This window comes from Phoca vitulina, unplaced genomic scaffold, assembly GCF_004348235.1.
Source record: "Phoca vitulina isolate PV1807 unplaced genomic scaffold, GSC_HSeal_1.0 scaffold11, whole genome shotgun sequence".
Taxonomy (NCBI): Eukaryota; Metazoa; Chordata; class Mammalia; order Carnivora; family Phocidae; genus Phoca; species Phoca vitulina.
In genome coordinates, this window is record NW_022589714.1 from 8,572,778 (window position 1) to 8,588,270 (window position 15,493).

The window sequence follows — 15,493 nt, forward strand, 5'->3', positions numbered from 1 at the left end:
AAGAGAGAGAAAAGGGGACAAAAAAGCTAATTTAAAGAAATAAGGGCTAAAAACTTCCCAAATCTGGGCAGAAATAAGACATTCAGGTATCTGAAGTTTATAGGTCCCCATACAGATAAAACCCAAAGAGGAATTCACTGAAACACATGATAAGAAAACTGTCAAAAATCAAAGACAAAGAGAATTTTGAAAGCAACAAAAGAAAAGAAACTCCACTCATACAAGGGAACACCCAGCAGACTATGATAGGATTTCTCAACAGAAACCTTGCAGGGGCACTTGGGTGGCTCAGTTGGTTAAGCTTAAAAAAAAAAAAAGAAAGAAAGAAACCTTGCAGGCTGGGGGAGAGTAGGATGATATATGCAAAGTGCCAACATGAATACTTTGAATACTTTGCAAAGCTGTCCTTCAGAAATGAGGAATTTTTTTTAAAGATTTTATTTATTTATTATTTGAGAGAGAGAGAGCACAAGGAGGGGGAAGAGGGGGAAGCAGACTCCCCACTGAGCAGGGAGCCCAACATGGGGCTCTCTCCCAGGACCCTGGGATCATGACCTGAGCTGAAGGCAGGTCAACTAATCAACTGAGCAACCCAGGTGCCCCCAGAAATGAAGAATTAAAGACTTTCCCAGACAAGCTAAAGCTGAGAGAGTTCATCACCATGAGCTCTGCCTTATAAGAAATGCTAAAGGGATTTCTTAAGCTGAAATAAAAGGACACTAATTAGTAACATAAAAACATATGAAAATGTAAAACTCATTAGTAATAGTAAATATATAGTCAAATTCTGGAATACTCTAATACTGTATTGGTGGTGTGTAAATTGCTTACCTCCAGTATAAAAGAAGACAAAGGTATTAAAAATAACTGTAGGTGCAATAATTTTTAATGGATATACAATATACAATATGAAAAGATACAAATTATGGCATCAAAAACATAAAATGGGAGGAAGAATAAAAGGGTAGAGTTTTTGTATGTGATCAAAGTTATGTTGTTATCAGCTTAAAGTAAACTGTTACAAGTTTAAGATGTTTTATGTAAGCCTCATAGTAGCCACAAAGCAAAAGCCTATAGTAGATTCAGAAAAGATAAAGGAATCAAAGTATACCACTGCAGAAAATCATCAAATCACAAGAAAGATAGAGAGGAAGAAAAGAACAAAGGAACTACAAAACAACCCCCACCCAAAACATTAACAAGATGGCAATAGTAAGTCCCTAGCTGTCAACAATTAACTGTAAATGAATTAAACTTCCCAAAGGACAGAGTCACTGAATGGATAAAATAAAAATGAGATCCAACTATGTGATGCCTACAAGAGACTTATTTCAGCTTTATAAACACACATAGGCTGAAGCTGAAAGGTGAAAAAAGACATTCCATGCAAATGAAAATGAAAATGAAAAAAGCTAACTTCTATCAGAAAAAAATTAGACTTTAAGTAAAGAACTCTAACAAGAGACAAAGAAGGTCATTATATAATAATAAAGAGGTCAATTCATCAATAGGATATAACATATATGCACCCTCATTGGAGCACCTAACTAGATTAAACAAATTTTAACAGATTTGAAGGGAGAAATAGACATTGCAATAATGGCTGGGGACTTCAATACCCCACTTTCAACAATATATATAGATCATCCAGACAGAAAATATAATAAAGAAACATTAGACTTGGACTACACTTTTGACCAAATGGACCTAACAGACATATACAAAATACTCCATCCAGCAGCAACAAAATACATTTTCTTTTCAAGCACACATGGAACATTCTCTGGACTAGCTTGTATGTTAGGCCACAAAACAAGTGTTAACAAATTTAAGACTGAAATCATACCAGGTATTTTTTCCAAACACAATGGTATGAAATGAGAAATCAGTAACAGGAAGAAAGCTGGAAATTTTACAAATATATGTGGAAATTAAACAATGCACCTCCGAACAATAAATGGATCAAAGAAGAAATCAAAAGGAAAAACAAAAAATATTCAAACATATGAAAATGGAAACACAACATACCAAACTGCAGATAAGCAATTCCCCCCCCCTTCTTTTTTTTAGGATGATACCAGGATGTTTTTACAAAATTGCTGCAGGAAAACATGATTAGCAGCTAGCATCCTTTGGCTCACTGTGCTAAGCAAGCAATTCCAGCACCAACTTCTCAGAGAACCTTACAGCTGAGGAGTATAGCGGAGGTCTTTTTTGCCAGATAGGAGCACCTTGGTAAAGACTCCTTTAGGGAAAATTTTTTTGGTTACCTCTTCAGGGATAGTTGGAAGGACCATCACACCATCTTCATTCCTCCAATTAACCAGGGTGTCAACTCTCTTTTCCAATGTCAGCTTGAAAGAAATAACTACTTCGAGAATCTCATTAAAGTTCCTCCCAGTGGTAGCTAGATAGAGAATGACAGCTTCAATTTCTTATCAGGACCAAAAATAAACATCGCACAAGTTGTCACAGGCATGCCCTGTTCATTCTTCTCTGCTGGGTCCAAGCATGCTCAACAGGATAGTAAACTCCTGATTCTTATCATCAGTGATTGGAAAAGGTAACATTTCTGTGGACGTCTCACCATTGTAAGCATTGATACCCTTGCTCCAGGCAGGGTGGTCTTCAACATCATCTATTAAAAGAGTAATCATCTTTAACATTCCTCTTGGTAAATTCTGGTGCCAGATTTGCTGCTCTGCCAAGCTTTGTAGTACACACTGGGGTTAAGTCTCCAGCCTGGGAAAAAAGAATGCCCCATGTGACTCTCAGAGAGTCATGAAAATGGATGTGGCCAATGATAGTTTTGGCCTCAAAGTTGGGAGACTTATCCCCAATAAGGGGTCATCCAGCCAAAGCAGCAGCAGTGATGTGGGAGGATAAGGAGGTACAACAGCAGGTGCTACCAGGCAGCTGGTTCTTTTGATGGAGGTCAAAAGCAGTTCTAAGAGGGCAATTCTAAGCAGGCACTAAATGCCTAATTAAGAAAAAAGGAGTATTTCAAATCAGCAACCTAAATTTATACCTCAAGGAACTAAAAAAAAAGAACTAAGCCCAAAGTAGCAAAAAGAAGGAAATAACAAAGATGAGAGCAAAAATAAGTGAATTAGAAACTGAAAACCAATAGAAAAGATCAATGAAATGAAGAGTTGTTTATTCAAAACATAAACAAAATTGACAAGCCTTTAGCTAGACTAAGAAAAAAAGAAAAAACAAACAAAAAAAATAAAAAATGAAAGGGGAGACATCCAACAAGAGATATAACAATTGCAAATATCTGTGTACCAACATTGAGCACCTAAATACATAAAGCAAATATTAGTGAAAATAAAGAGAGAAATTGATGGCAATACAATAATAGTAGGGGACTTTAATACCCCACTTACATCAGTGAATAGATAATCCAGACAAAATCAATAAGGAAACAATGTCTTTGAGTGACACATTAGACCAGATGGACCTATCAGATGTATACAGGACATTCCATTCAAAAACACATTCTTTTCAACTGTACATAGAACAGTCTTTGGAATAGATCACATGTTAGGCTACAAAATAAGCCTCAGTAAATTTAACAAGATTGAAATTATGCCATACATATTTTCTGACCACAACAGTATAAATTTAGAAATCAATCACAAGAAAAAAATTGGAAAAAACACAAACAAATGGAAGCTAAACAAGCATGATACTAAACAACAGTGGGTCAATGAAGCAATCAAAGAAGATATTAAAAAATATATGGAGACACATGAAAATGAAAACACAATGGCCCAAAATCTTTCAGATACAGCAAAAGCAGTTCTAAGAGGGAAATATATAGTGATACAGGCCTACCTCAAGAAACAAAAAAAGCTCAAGTGAAAAAACTAAACTTAGACCTAAAGGAGCTACAAAAAACAAATAAAATTCAATGTGAGTAGATATAAGGAAATAATAAAGATCAGAGCAGAATGAAATGACATAAAGACTAAAAAAAAAAAAAAAAATCATTGAAACCAAGAGCTGTTTCTTTGAAAAGATAAATCAAATTGATAAAGCCTTAGCCAGACTCGTCAAGGAAAAAAAAAGAAAAAGGACCCAAATAAATAAAATCAGAAACAAAAGAGAAGTAACAACTGACACCACAGATATACAAAGGATTGTAAGAGAGTGCTCCTAAAATATTATATATGCCAACAAACTGGACAACCTAGAAGTGGACAAATTCCTACAAACATACAATCTACCAAGACTGAATCATGAAGAAATACAAAATCTGATTAGATCTATAGTAAGGAGATTGAATCAATAGTCAAAAATCTCCCAAGAAAGGAATAGATGTCTTCACTGGTGAATTCTACCAAACACTTAAAAAAAGATTAATGCTAATCCTCCTCAAACTCCTTAAAAACCGAAGAGGGGAGAACATTCCAAATAATTTTATGAGACAGCATAGCACTGATACCAAAGCCAGAGAAAGACACTACAAGGAAAGAGAATTCCGGGTTAATATCCATGATGAACATAGATGAAAAAATACTAACAAACTGAATTTAACAGGACATTAAAAGGATCATACATCATGATCAAGTTAGAGTTATCCCTGGGATGCAAGGATGGTTCAATATACACAAATCAGTAGATTAACAAAGTGAAGGATGAAAATTGTGTGATCCTCTCAATAGGTGCAGAAAAAGCCTTTGACAAAATTCAACATCCTTTCATGATAAAAACTCTCAAAATATTAGGTAGAGAAAGAAAATACCTCCACATAATAAAAACCAAATATGACGAGTCCATAGCTAACATAACAGTGAAAATCCAAAGGCTTTTCCTCTAAGATCAGTAACAAGACAGGGGTGCTCTTCTTTATTCACCATATTCTATTCACTATATTACTGGAAGTCCTTGCCAGAGCAACTAGGCAGGAAAAGAAGGGCATCCAAATCAGGAAGGAAGAAGTAAAAATGTCCCTATGTAGATGACATGATCTTAAATAAAGAAACCCTTAAAGACTCCACCAAAAAAATGTTAGAGCTGCTAAATTGTAATGTTTCAGGATACAAAATCAACATATGAAAATCAGTTGTGTTTCTGTATACTAACAATGAGCTATCCAAAAAAGATGTTAAGAAAACAATCCCATTTACAATAGCATCAAAAACAAAAAACAAAAAACTTAACCAAGTATTAACAAATTTAACCAAGTATTAACAAATATAACCAAGGAGGTGAAAAACCTGAACAATAAAAACTATAAACATTACAGAAAAAAATCGAGGAAGACATAAATAAATGGATTGGAAGAACTAATACTGTTAAAATGTCCATACTACCTAAAATGATCTACAGCTTCAATGCAATCTCTATTAAAATTCCATTGGCATTTTTCACAAAAATAGAATAAACAATCCTAAAATTCATAGGAAACCATCTGAAGATCCTTAGGGAGCTATAATTGTGTTGGATGTGCCCTAATAAAATTGTGAAAAATAGGCAATAATAATAGCTAAGATTTTTTTGAGTTCTATGTAGCGAGCATTTTTAACAAGTTTTCTTTTATTTATTCTTCATAATCCCACTCTGAGGGAGGCACTATCATTATTGTTGTTTTATAGATAAGGAAAATAGGTTGCAGAAAGGTATATTGTCTAACATCACAGTAAATGGTGGAGTACTTACACTCCTGCAGACTGATACAAGAAGCCATGCATTTAATTGCTATGTAAAGAGTCATCTAATCATGGTAGACTTGAGTTCGTTCAAAAATCAACTGAAGACCAAAAATAAACCTTCAACTATATGGCCAAAGAAATTTTGACAAGGATATCGAGAAAACTCAATAAAGGAAAAGATAGTCTCTTCAACAAATGATGCTGAGAAAACTAGATATCCACATGGAAATGATCCTGGATCTCTAGATTATACCCCTCACAAAAATTACTTGAAGAAGATTAAAGACTTAAATATAAGACCTTAAACTATAAAGTTTTTAGAAGAAAAAGGGAAAAAGCTCCTTGACATTAGTCTTGGCAATGATTTTTTTGGATATGACACCAAAAGTGTAGGTAATAAAAGCAAAAATAGACAAATGGGACAATATCAAATTAAAAGTTTTTGCACAACAAAGGAAACCATCAACAAAATGGAAAGGCAACCTATGGAATGGGAGAAAATGTTGGCAAACCATATATGAGAAATGGGGCTGATATCCAAAATATATAAGGAACTCATACAACTCAATAGCAAAAAGAAGTGATTAAACAATTGACAAGGGACCTGAATAGATATTTCTGTGAAGGAGGAGGAGGAGAGGGAGCGGGAGGAGAAATACAAATGACCAACAGATCCATGGAAGGGTTCTCAACATCATTAATCATCAGGGGCATGCAAATCAAAACCACAGTGATTCTGGGTATATATTCAAAAGAAACAATCCCATGTTCATTGCAACATTATACACAGTAGCCAACATATGGATATAGCCTAACTGTCCACTGATGGATAGAGAAAGAAAATATCTATTTTACCTAATATCTACTATCTATTCTGATAACGAAAATGTGTTACATATACAGGAATATTATTCAGCCATAGAAAAGAAGGAAATCTTGCCATTTGTGACAACATGAATGAACTTGGAGGGTATTATGTTAAGTGAAATAAGCCAGACAGAGGAAGACCATGTATGTTATCACTTATATGTGGAATTAAAAAAAAAAAGAATGGTGGTTGCCGGGGGCAGAGGGTGGGGGAAATGGGGAGATGTTGGTTATAGGGTACAAACTTTCTATTACAAGATGAATAAATTATGAGGATCTAATGTACAGTATGGTGACTATAGTTCATAATATTGTATTGTCTACTTGAAATTTGCTATGTGAGTAGATCTTACACATTCTCACCACAAAAGTAAAAAATAGTAACTTTGTGAGGCGATGGATTCATCACATCACACGCTTCAAATATATATCATTTTATTTTGCAATTATACCTCAATAAAGCAAGGGGGGGAACTATAAAACTTTGCTGAAAGATGTTAAGAAGGCCTAAATACATGGATAGACATCTCTTGTTTGTGTATTACAAGACTTAATATTAAGATGGCAGTATTCACAAATTGGTCTACACAGCCAATACAATCCATATTAAATTCTCAGTTGAGATTTTTACAGAAATTGATAAATTGATGATATAATTTATAAAGAAATGCACAGGACCCAGAGTAGCCAAAATCATCTTGAAAAAGAAGAACAAATTTGGAGGATTCACACTTGATCACTTCAAAATATATTACATAGCTGCAGTAATCAAGAGAATGTTGTGGGGGCATAAGGATAGTCTAATAGATCAATGGAATAAAAATGACGGTTTAGATATAAACTCTCACCTTTGTGTTCACTCAGTTTTTGAGAGAAGTGCCAAGACCATTTAATAAAGAAAGATTGCTTTCAACAAATGGTGCTGAGACAATGGGATATCCACATGCAAAAAAATGAACTTAGGCTCCTTCCTTCTAAAAAAATGAACTCTAAATGGATCATAGACCTACATGTAAGAACTAAAACTATAAAACTTTTAGAAAAAAAATGAATAAATCTTCATGACCTTAGGTTAAGGAAAGCCTTTTTAGATATAATAAGAACACAAACAGTAACAACAAATATATTAAAAAACTAAAAACTTTTATGCTTCAAAGGACACCATCAAGAAAATGAAAGATAACCACAGAATGGGATAAAACATTTATAAATCATATATCTGATAACAGATTTATATCTAGAATATACAAAGAATTCTTACAACTCAGTAATAAAAAACAAACCAATTTTTTAAATGGACAGAGGACCTGAATTGACATTTCTGTTGACAAGGATGTGGAGAAAGGGGAACACTCTTGCACTGTTGGTGGGAATGAAACTGGTGCAGCCACTCTGGAGAACAGTATGGAGGTTCCTCAAAAAACTAGAAATAGAACTACCCTATGATCCAGTAATTGCACTACTGGGTGTTTACCCAAAGGATACAAAAATACAGATTTGAAGGGGTATATGCACCCCAATGTTTATAGCAGCATTATCAACAATAGCCAAATGATGGAGAGAGCCCAAATGTCCATTGACTGATGACTGGACAAAGAAGATATGGTGCATATATAATAGAATATTACTCAGCCATCAAAAAGAATGAAATGTTGCCATTTGCAATGATGTTAATGGAGCTAGAATGTATTATGCTAAGTGAAATAGGTCAATCAGAGAAAAGCAAATATATGATTTCACTCATATGTGGAATTTAAGAAACAAAACAGAGGAACATATGGGAAAGGGGGAAAGAAGGAAAGAGGGAAACAAAAATGGATACTCCTAATGACAGAGAACAAACTGAGGGTTAAGGGAGAGAGGTGGGTGGGGGGTGGGCCAGATGGGTGATGGGTATTAAACAGGGCACTTGTGATGAGCACTGGGTGTTGTATGTAAGTGATGAATCACTGAATTCTACTCCTGAAACCAGTATTGCACTGTCTGTTAACTAACTACAATTTAAATAAAATTGTGTTTGATGCAGTGAATATCCCACTATTGAATCTACATCATGAAAAGTGTATTATTTTTTATCTTCTTTTTTCAGACAGGGTGACTCATCTTTTTTCTTTAGGAAAGAGGGTAAAAGAAAGTTCAGTTCCCATTAAAAGTGCTGTAATATAATTTCTAAACTTTTTTTTCTGGAAGTTAAAAATCATTCTAAAAACCTATTAGCTAAGAAGGTATCAGATTAATTATTTAAGTATTTCAAATTGCACTAGGATTAAAGTAGCTGATTGAGACTCTAGTTTGTCATCCATCCATCCATCCATCCATGCAGTCCTTCAATAGGTGTTTTCCTTGGCAGTGAGAACACAAAGAAGAAAGGACTATAGTCTGATGTAGAAGTCAACCATGTAAACAACTAATTGCCATACATGAGGTATCATAATTTGCATGGGTAGTGCATAGAATGGAGCAATCCATACTGTGTGAGGTCAAAACATTTCAAGAAGAAGGTGATGTTAAGGTGAGTATTAGAGAATGAATATGAGTTTACCAGGCAGGTAAAGAAAGTGTCTGTGTGGAAAGTCCTCTGAGTAGTGTTGAATGTTCAAAAACAAAGAAAGAAAAAATATGACATGTTTAGGGAACCACAAACTTACTGGTATTGTGGGAGAATGGGATACAAGGAGTAGTTTGAGGCAAAGGGTGTGAGGGGCTGTGAATGTTACACTAAAGGGTCTGGACCTTATTCTGGAGGTGATGAGGTATTATGAAGGCTTTGAGGAGAGAGTGATATGCTCAGAATTTTGCCTTAAAAAAAATCTCTTCAGTAACAGTATGGAGGATGAATTAGAAAAAGGAGGAACTGGAAGCACTGGTTCTCTCCTTCCTAAAGAAAAAAGATGAGTCACCCTGTCTGAAAAAAAAAAAAAAAGATAAAAAAATAGTACACTTTTCATGATGTAGATTCAATAGTGGGGTATTCATTGCATCAAACAACAGAATTTAAGTAGGTACTTCAGGAGCTTGGTGTTATGAGAAGTTTTGAAATTTCAACAAAGCTTATCAGAGCTCACATAAAGAAAATATATGTAAATACTAATTTGGAGGTAGTGACTGAAGTGTTTTTAAAGAGTTATCTAAATAGCCAAGACGATCTTGAGAAAGAACAGAGCTAGAAGTATCACAATGCCAGATTTCAAGATATACCACAAAGCTATAGTAATCAAAACAGTATAGTACCAGCACAAAAATAGATACATAGATCAGTGACACAGGATGGAAATAAACCCATGCCTATATGGTCAATTAATCTACGACAAAGGAGGCAATAATATACAATGGGGAAAAGACAGTCTCTCCAATAAATGGTGTCGCAAAAACTGGACTGCTACATGGAAAAGAATGCAACTGGACCACTTTCTTACACCATACACAAAAATAAACTCAAAATGTTTCTTTAAATGCAGACCTAAAACCATAAAACTCCCAAAAGGAAATAGGCAGTAATCTCTTGTACATAGGCCATAAGCAACGTATCTATAGCTCTGTCTCCTCAGGCAAGGGAAGCAAAATTAAACTATTGGGACTACACCAAAATAAAAAGATTTTGCACAGCAAAAGAAGCCATCAACAAAACAAAAAGGCAACTTACTGAAGAAGATATTTGTAAATGATATATCCAATAAAGGGTTTATATCTAAAATATGTAAAGAACTGATACAACTCAATACACACACATCTGATCAAAAAATTGATACAACTCAATACACACACATCTGATTAAAAAATGGGCAGAGGACTTGAGTAGACATTTTTCCAAAGAATACATAGGGATAGCCAACAGACACATGAAAAGATGCTCAACATCACGAATCATCAGGGAAATGCAAACCAAAACTAAAATGAGATATCAACCTCACACCAGTCAGAATGGCTAATGTCAAAAAGAAAAGAAATAGCAAGTGTTGGTGAGGATGTGAAGAAAAGGGAAACTTCATACAGTGTTAGTGGGAATGTAAATGAGTGTAACCACTGTGGAAAATAGTATGGAGGGTCCTCAAAAAATTAAAAATAGAAATACCATATGATTCAGTGATTCCACTACTGGGTATTTACTCAAAGAAAACAAAAACACAAATTCAAAAAGATATTCACCCCTGTGTTTATTGCAGCACTATTTACAATAGCCAAAATTGGGAAGCAACCCAAGTGAGCATGAATAGGTGAATGGAAAAGAAGATGTGGTGTGTGTACATATAAGGTGTATTACTCAGTCATAAAGAAAAATGAGATCTTGCCATTTGCAACAACATGGATGGATCTAGAGAGTATTATGCTAAGTGAAATAAGTCAGACACAGAAAGACAAATACCATATGATTTCACTTACATAGAATCTAAAAAAAAGCAGAAAAAACGAACAAACAAAAACAGAGACAGAATAATAAATACAGAGAACAAACTGGTGGTTGCCAGAGGCTGGGGGATGGGTGAAATAGGGGAAGGAAATTAAGAGGTACAAACTTCTAGTTATAAAATAAATAAATCACAAGATCAAAAGTACAGCATAGGGAATATAGTCAGTAACATTGTAATAACATTTTATGGTGATGACACTTATCCTGGTGAGCACTGAAAAATGTATAGAATAGTCAAATCACTATGTTGTATACCTTAAACTAATATAACATTGTGTGTCAACTATGTTTCGGTAAGTTTAAATACTAATAATAAATAAATAAAAAGTTGTCAAATATATATTGTATATAGCTAATGTGACAAATACATTTTATTGTAAGCAATTCATTATAACATTTTTTAAGTCTTTGGACAGAATGGAAAATGTACTTATTAGATCTCAAGTTGTACCTAATACCTAATATGAAAAGTATAGAATTCCTACTTATTTGAGCATGAAATATTATTTATTATAATTCTTTTTTTATTTGTTATAATTCTGAATAGCTCTACTCAACGTGATTTTCTATTAAAATATCTGTTACAAATTCTTTCATGTGTATAATCTCATTATAAATTGATTTCTGACTAAGAAAAAAGACACCTAACATATCAGTTTCCATTTTATGATAACAGCTTTATTGAGAAAATATTTTCATGCTCAAGAAAGCTGCAACAATATATTGCCAGTACAAATAGTATACAATTTTTTCCATTGTTTGCTTTTGTATTCTTAAAAGCTTGTGGCTTAAAAACATATCACAAAACACTAGATTTTTCTTTATGATTAAGAGTTAGAGAATGTATTCTGCTTTGTCTCTTGAAGGCGTTTTTAGAGTCCAGTGTAGTTATTACTGAGTTAAAGGCCCATCTCAGACTTCTCTGTCTTTTCTAAGCCCAAGGCTGCTTACTACTAAACTTCAACTGGTGGGCTTACCAGTGGACCATGTTTAAAGAAATTTCCAAGGCATGGAATTTGGGTTAGGCTTAGCTATTATCACAAGAAATAATAAATTGCTTGGTGCAGAAATAATTTTTCTATCTTAGAATATTCACAGCCCTTCGTATTTTTCTTACAGATCTTATCTCTTTCCACCTTGCTTTATGGTTGCTTATATGCAATGTTCATTCCCCCCCTACGATATGAAAAGTAAGAGACTGAGTTTTACTGATCTCTTTTATAACTCACACCACTTTTTACGGGGATTTAGCATACAGGAGTTACTTAATCGATGGCATTCAAATGTCAAAATTATTCAATTAATTTTTTTAACCTCATGTATAGACTTGTGATAATGCCAAAGAGAAAATGTTAGCTCCACCATGATTATAAACATCAATGATACAATAATTAAACTTGCTCTATAGAATAGCTTATATGCAGATAGATGTCATTTTCTTCCTCCCTCTAGTTCGTTCTCTTGACTAGGTAGCCGCTCACTGCAGTATTTCCTGTAAGAGGGCTCTGATGTTTTAGCACCCTCCAGAGGCCTCCAGGGTATTCCCGCACTTGTCCTTGGAGGATGTGCAGGTGCGCTGTTAGCAGAAGCCCACAATTTTGCATTAGAGACGTAAAGGTTGCCAGAACCTGCAACACCTGGCATGTCTTCCTGGGTCTGAAGCAGCTTTTTTCAGAAGGTACATCTCAGTAGCTTAAGGAACCTGGCATTTAGGTCACCCAACTCTAGAGCTGATCATAAGTCAGAGATGCATGCCCCTAAGAGGTATAGAAGATGACCTTCAAAATGCGGAAAGAAAATATTAGAGCCTCCACTTACATATTTTGTCTAAAAATATTAAAAAATTATACATTTTTTAAAAGATTTTATTTATTTATTTGACAGAGAAAGAGAGAGTGAGCACAAGCAGGGGTGGAGCAGCAGGCTGAGGGAGAAGCAGGCTCCCGGCTGAGTAGGGAGCCTGATGCAGGACTCGATCCTAGGACCCTGGGATCATGACCTGAGTCAAAGGCAGACACTTAACCTACTGAGCCACCCAGGCATCCCAAAAAATTATAATTTATTATTAATGTTTAATACACAGATTGCCAAAATATGGAACTGAGTATATCCTGAGGAAAGAAGGGGAGAGGTAGATACCAGTGCTGTCCTTTCTTTGTTTGCTTCAATTTATCACAGTTTACTAATCTTAACCTTACTCCTAATCCTCACCATCACCAGGTGTAGCAGACACTGTAGATACCACTCGCCATTCTCGCTGAGCCCAGCTGAATTCACCTTAGGTGCAGTAAACAGTTTGCAGCACGCTAAAATTTAGCCTTCCACCTCTAGCACCAGCATCTCTTTTCTCTGCCTGATTCTTCAGCACCATGGGAGTTTGGAGTTCGCTCTGCCAGAGACAGGTGTAACCCAGAGGTGGAGGGGAATTAAAGCCACTGGCGACAACCATCAACCAATGGGAAATGAAAGTTGGTGGATAAATGTGCCAGCTGCCTCAGTCATCCAGGAAAGGATGATTCTGAGGTATGTCCAACATGGCTTCTGAGAGGTCAGTATTGTGATTGAGCCCCTGGCAGCAACGTGCTCCTGTGCTTCCAAAGATCACCTCCCAAGAAAATGACCTGCATTTGGTCCTTCTCTCTGGAGCTGCTAGTGAGGGAATCCAAAAAGTCCGATGAGATGGACTTGTATACTGTTAATTAGTTAACGGAATGAATGCTTACATAATGGAAATATTTTTTAAAAGATTTTTTCCAAGAAACTTCATAAGATAATACTGATATATAAGAGTGGGTGAACAAGAAACTAACATTGCTAACACTTCTCTAAATCCAAGAAAAAGCTCGTCGTCAGCCAAACTGCAATACAAAAGTAATGAAAATCTAATCAGATCTAACAAGAATTGGGCAAAAAATCAAAATTGTCTAGGACTATTTTAAATAGGCATTTACATCCATTATAATGATAAACATCACCCTACTTGTATACTGTGCCTTGAGATAGTAATGATTATATGATACATCACAGTTGATAAGGCATTTAACTGTATTGCTTAATCTTTATGTTTCTATTTCTGTGTTTCATAACATACTTAATGTATTAGTAAAGTGATGTTTGTACAAAATAACACATTTAGAAATAATTTACAAATTTGTCCATTTAGCATGTTCCTAAATGGGGGTACTTGCTAAGATTTCTTTGCTATTAAGAGTCGTCCATGATCAAAAATCATTAAAACCATTGTGTAAATGATACTAGACTTTGTAACTATGTAATTATCAGAGATTACCCATGTTGAAATTTGGTTTTACAGGGGTGCCTAGGTGGCTCAGTTGGTTAAGTGTCCCACTCTTGATTTTGGCTCAGGTCGTGATCTCAGGGTCATGAGATTAAGCCCTTCATCCAGCTCTGCGTTCAGCACAGAGTCTGCTTGAGATCCTTTCCTTCTGTCCCTCCCCTCACTCACATGCGCTCTCTCTCTCTCAAATAAATAAAATAAATCTTTAAAAAATTGATTTTACAGGGCACCTGGGTGGCTCAGTTGGTTAAGCATCTGCCTTCGGCTCAGGTCATGATCCCAGGGGCCTGGGATCGAGCCCCACATCGGGCTCCCTGCTCTGTGGGAAACCTGCTTCTCCCTCTCCCTCTCCCCCTGCTTGTGTTCCCTCTCTTGCTGTGTCTCTCTCTGTCAAAATAAATAAATAAAATCTTTAAAAAAATAAAATAAATAAAAAATAAAAAATTGATTTTACAGATGAGAAAGGTGAGTTCCAGATAGTTTAAGTAGCTTTTCCAGGATTGCACATGTGATTGCTCGTAGAATCAAATTATAAGCAGTCTTCTGATGTTCGGTTCAAAAATCTACCACAGAGTGTAAGACATCTGAAGTGACTTTACCTTCATTTTGAAGGCATTCTTGCCTCTGGCACACATTCTCTTCTGCTGTCTGCTCTCTGCCCCTCTCTCACCCATGACCCATCTTGGCTCTCGGTTTCTTCATATTCTTGACTCCTTTACATTTATTGACATTAATCCATTCCTTTATGTGGACTTGTCTTTTACTTTTACTCTAGAGCATCTACTCACTTTGTCCTAAATGGCAGCTCCATATTATGTTTTGTCCTGCCTTAGAGCCTTATCTTCTCAACTCAGTGCTACCCATTGTCCAACATGACAGGGCTAATATTCACCAAGAGATCCAGATACAGCTCCTGAGGTCTAATTTTGCTTTGGGTTATAGGAACCATGCTGGTTGTTTGCACCTCTATTTGTTATTGGGCCAATGGACCCTGCTTTAATCTCCAGTTTCCCTTTAAACTCTGAATTAACTTGGTTCTGAATTGCTCTAGGATTAGTTGAAGGGTTGGAGGAAGCTGAAAATATGAATTTACTTCCAGATCTGTATCTGTAAGTTTGTAAATTGAGTAACCATTGTATTCTCGTAGCTATAATGGAAAAATAATTAGGATCTTAATGTAATACATAGAAGCAGAGCAAAAGGAAATGTAAGGAAGTGCAGTGATTGAAAGCATGGATTTAAGGCCAAACAGTGATATAA

At 35.4% G+C, this 15,493-nt stretch overlaps 1 pseudogene; it reads right to left on the reverse strand.

The window, feature by feature from the left end:
• Positions 1-2,132: 2,132 nt before the first annotated feature.
• On the reverse strand, positions 2,133-15,182 carry LOC116635747 (annotated as a pseudogene).
• Between the last annotated feature and the right edge of the window lie 311 nt (positions 15,183-15,493).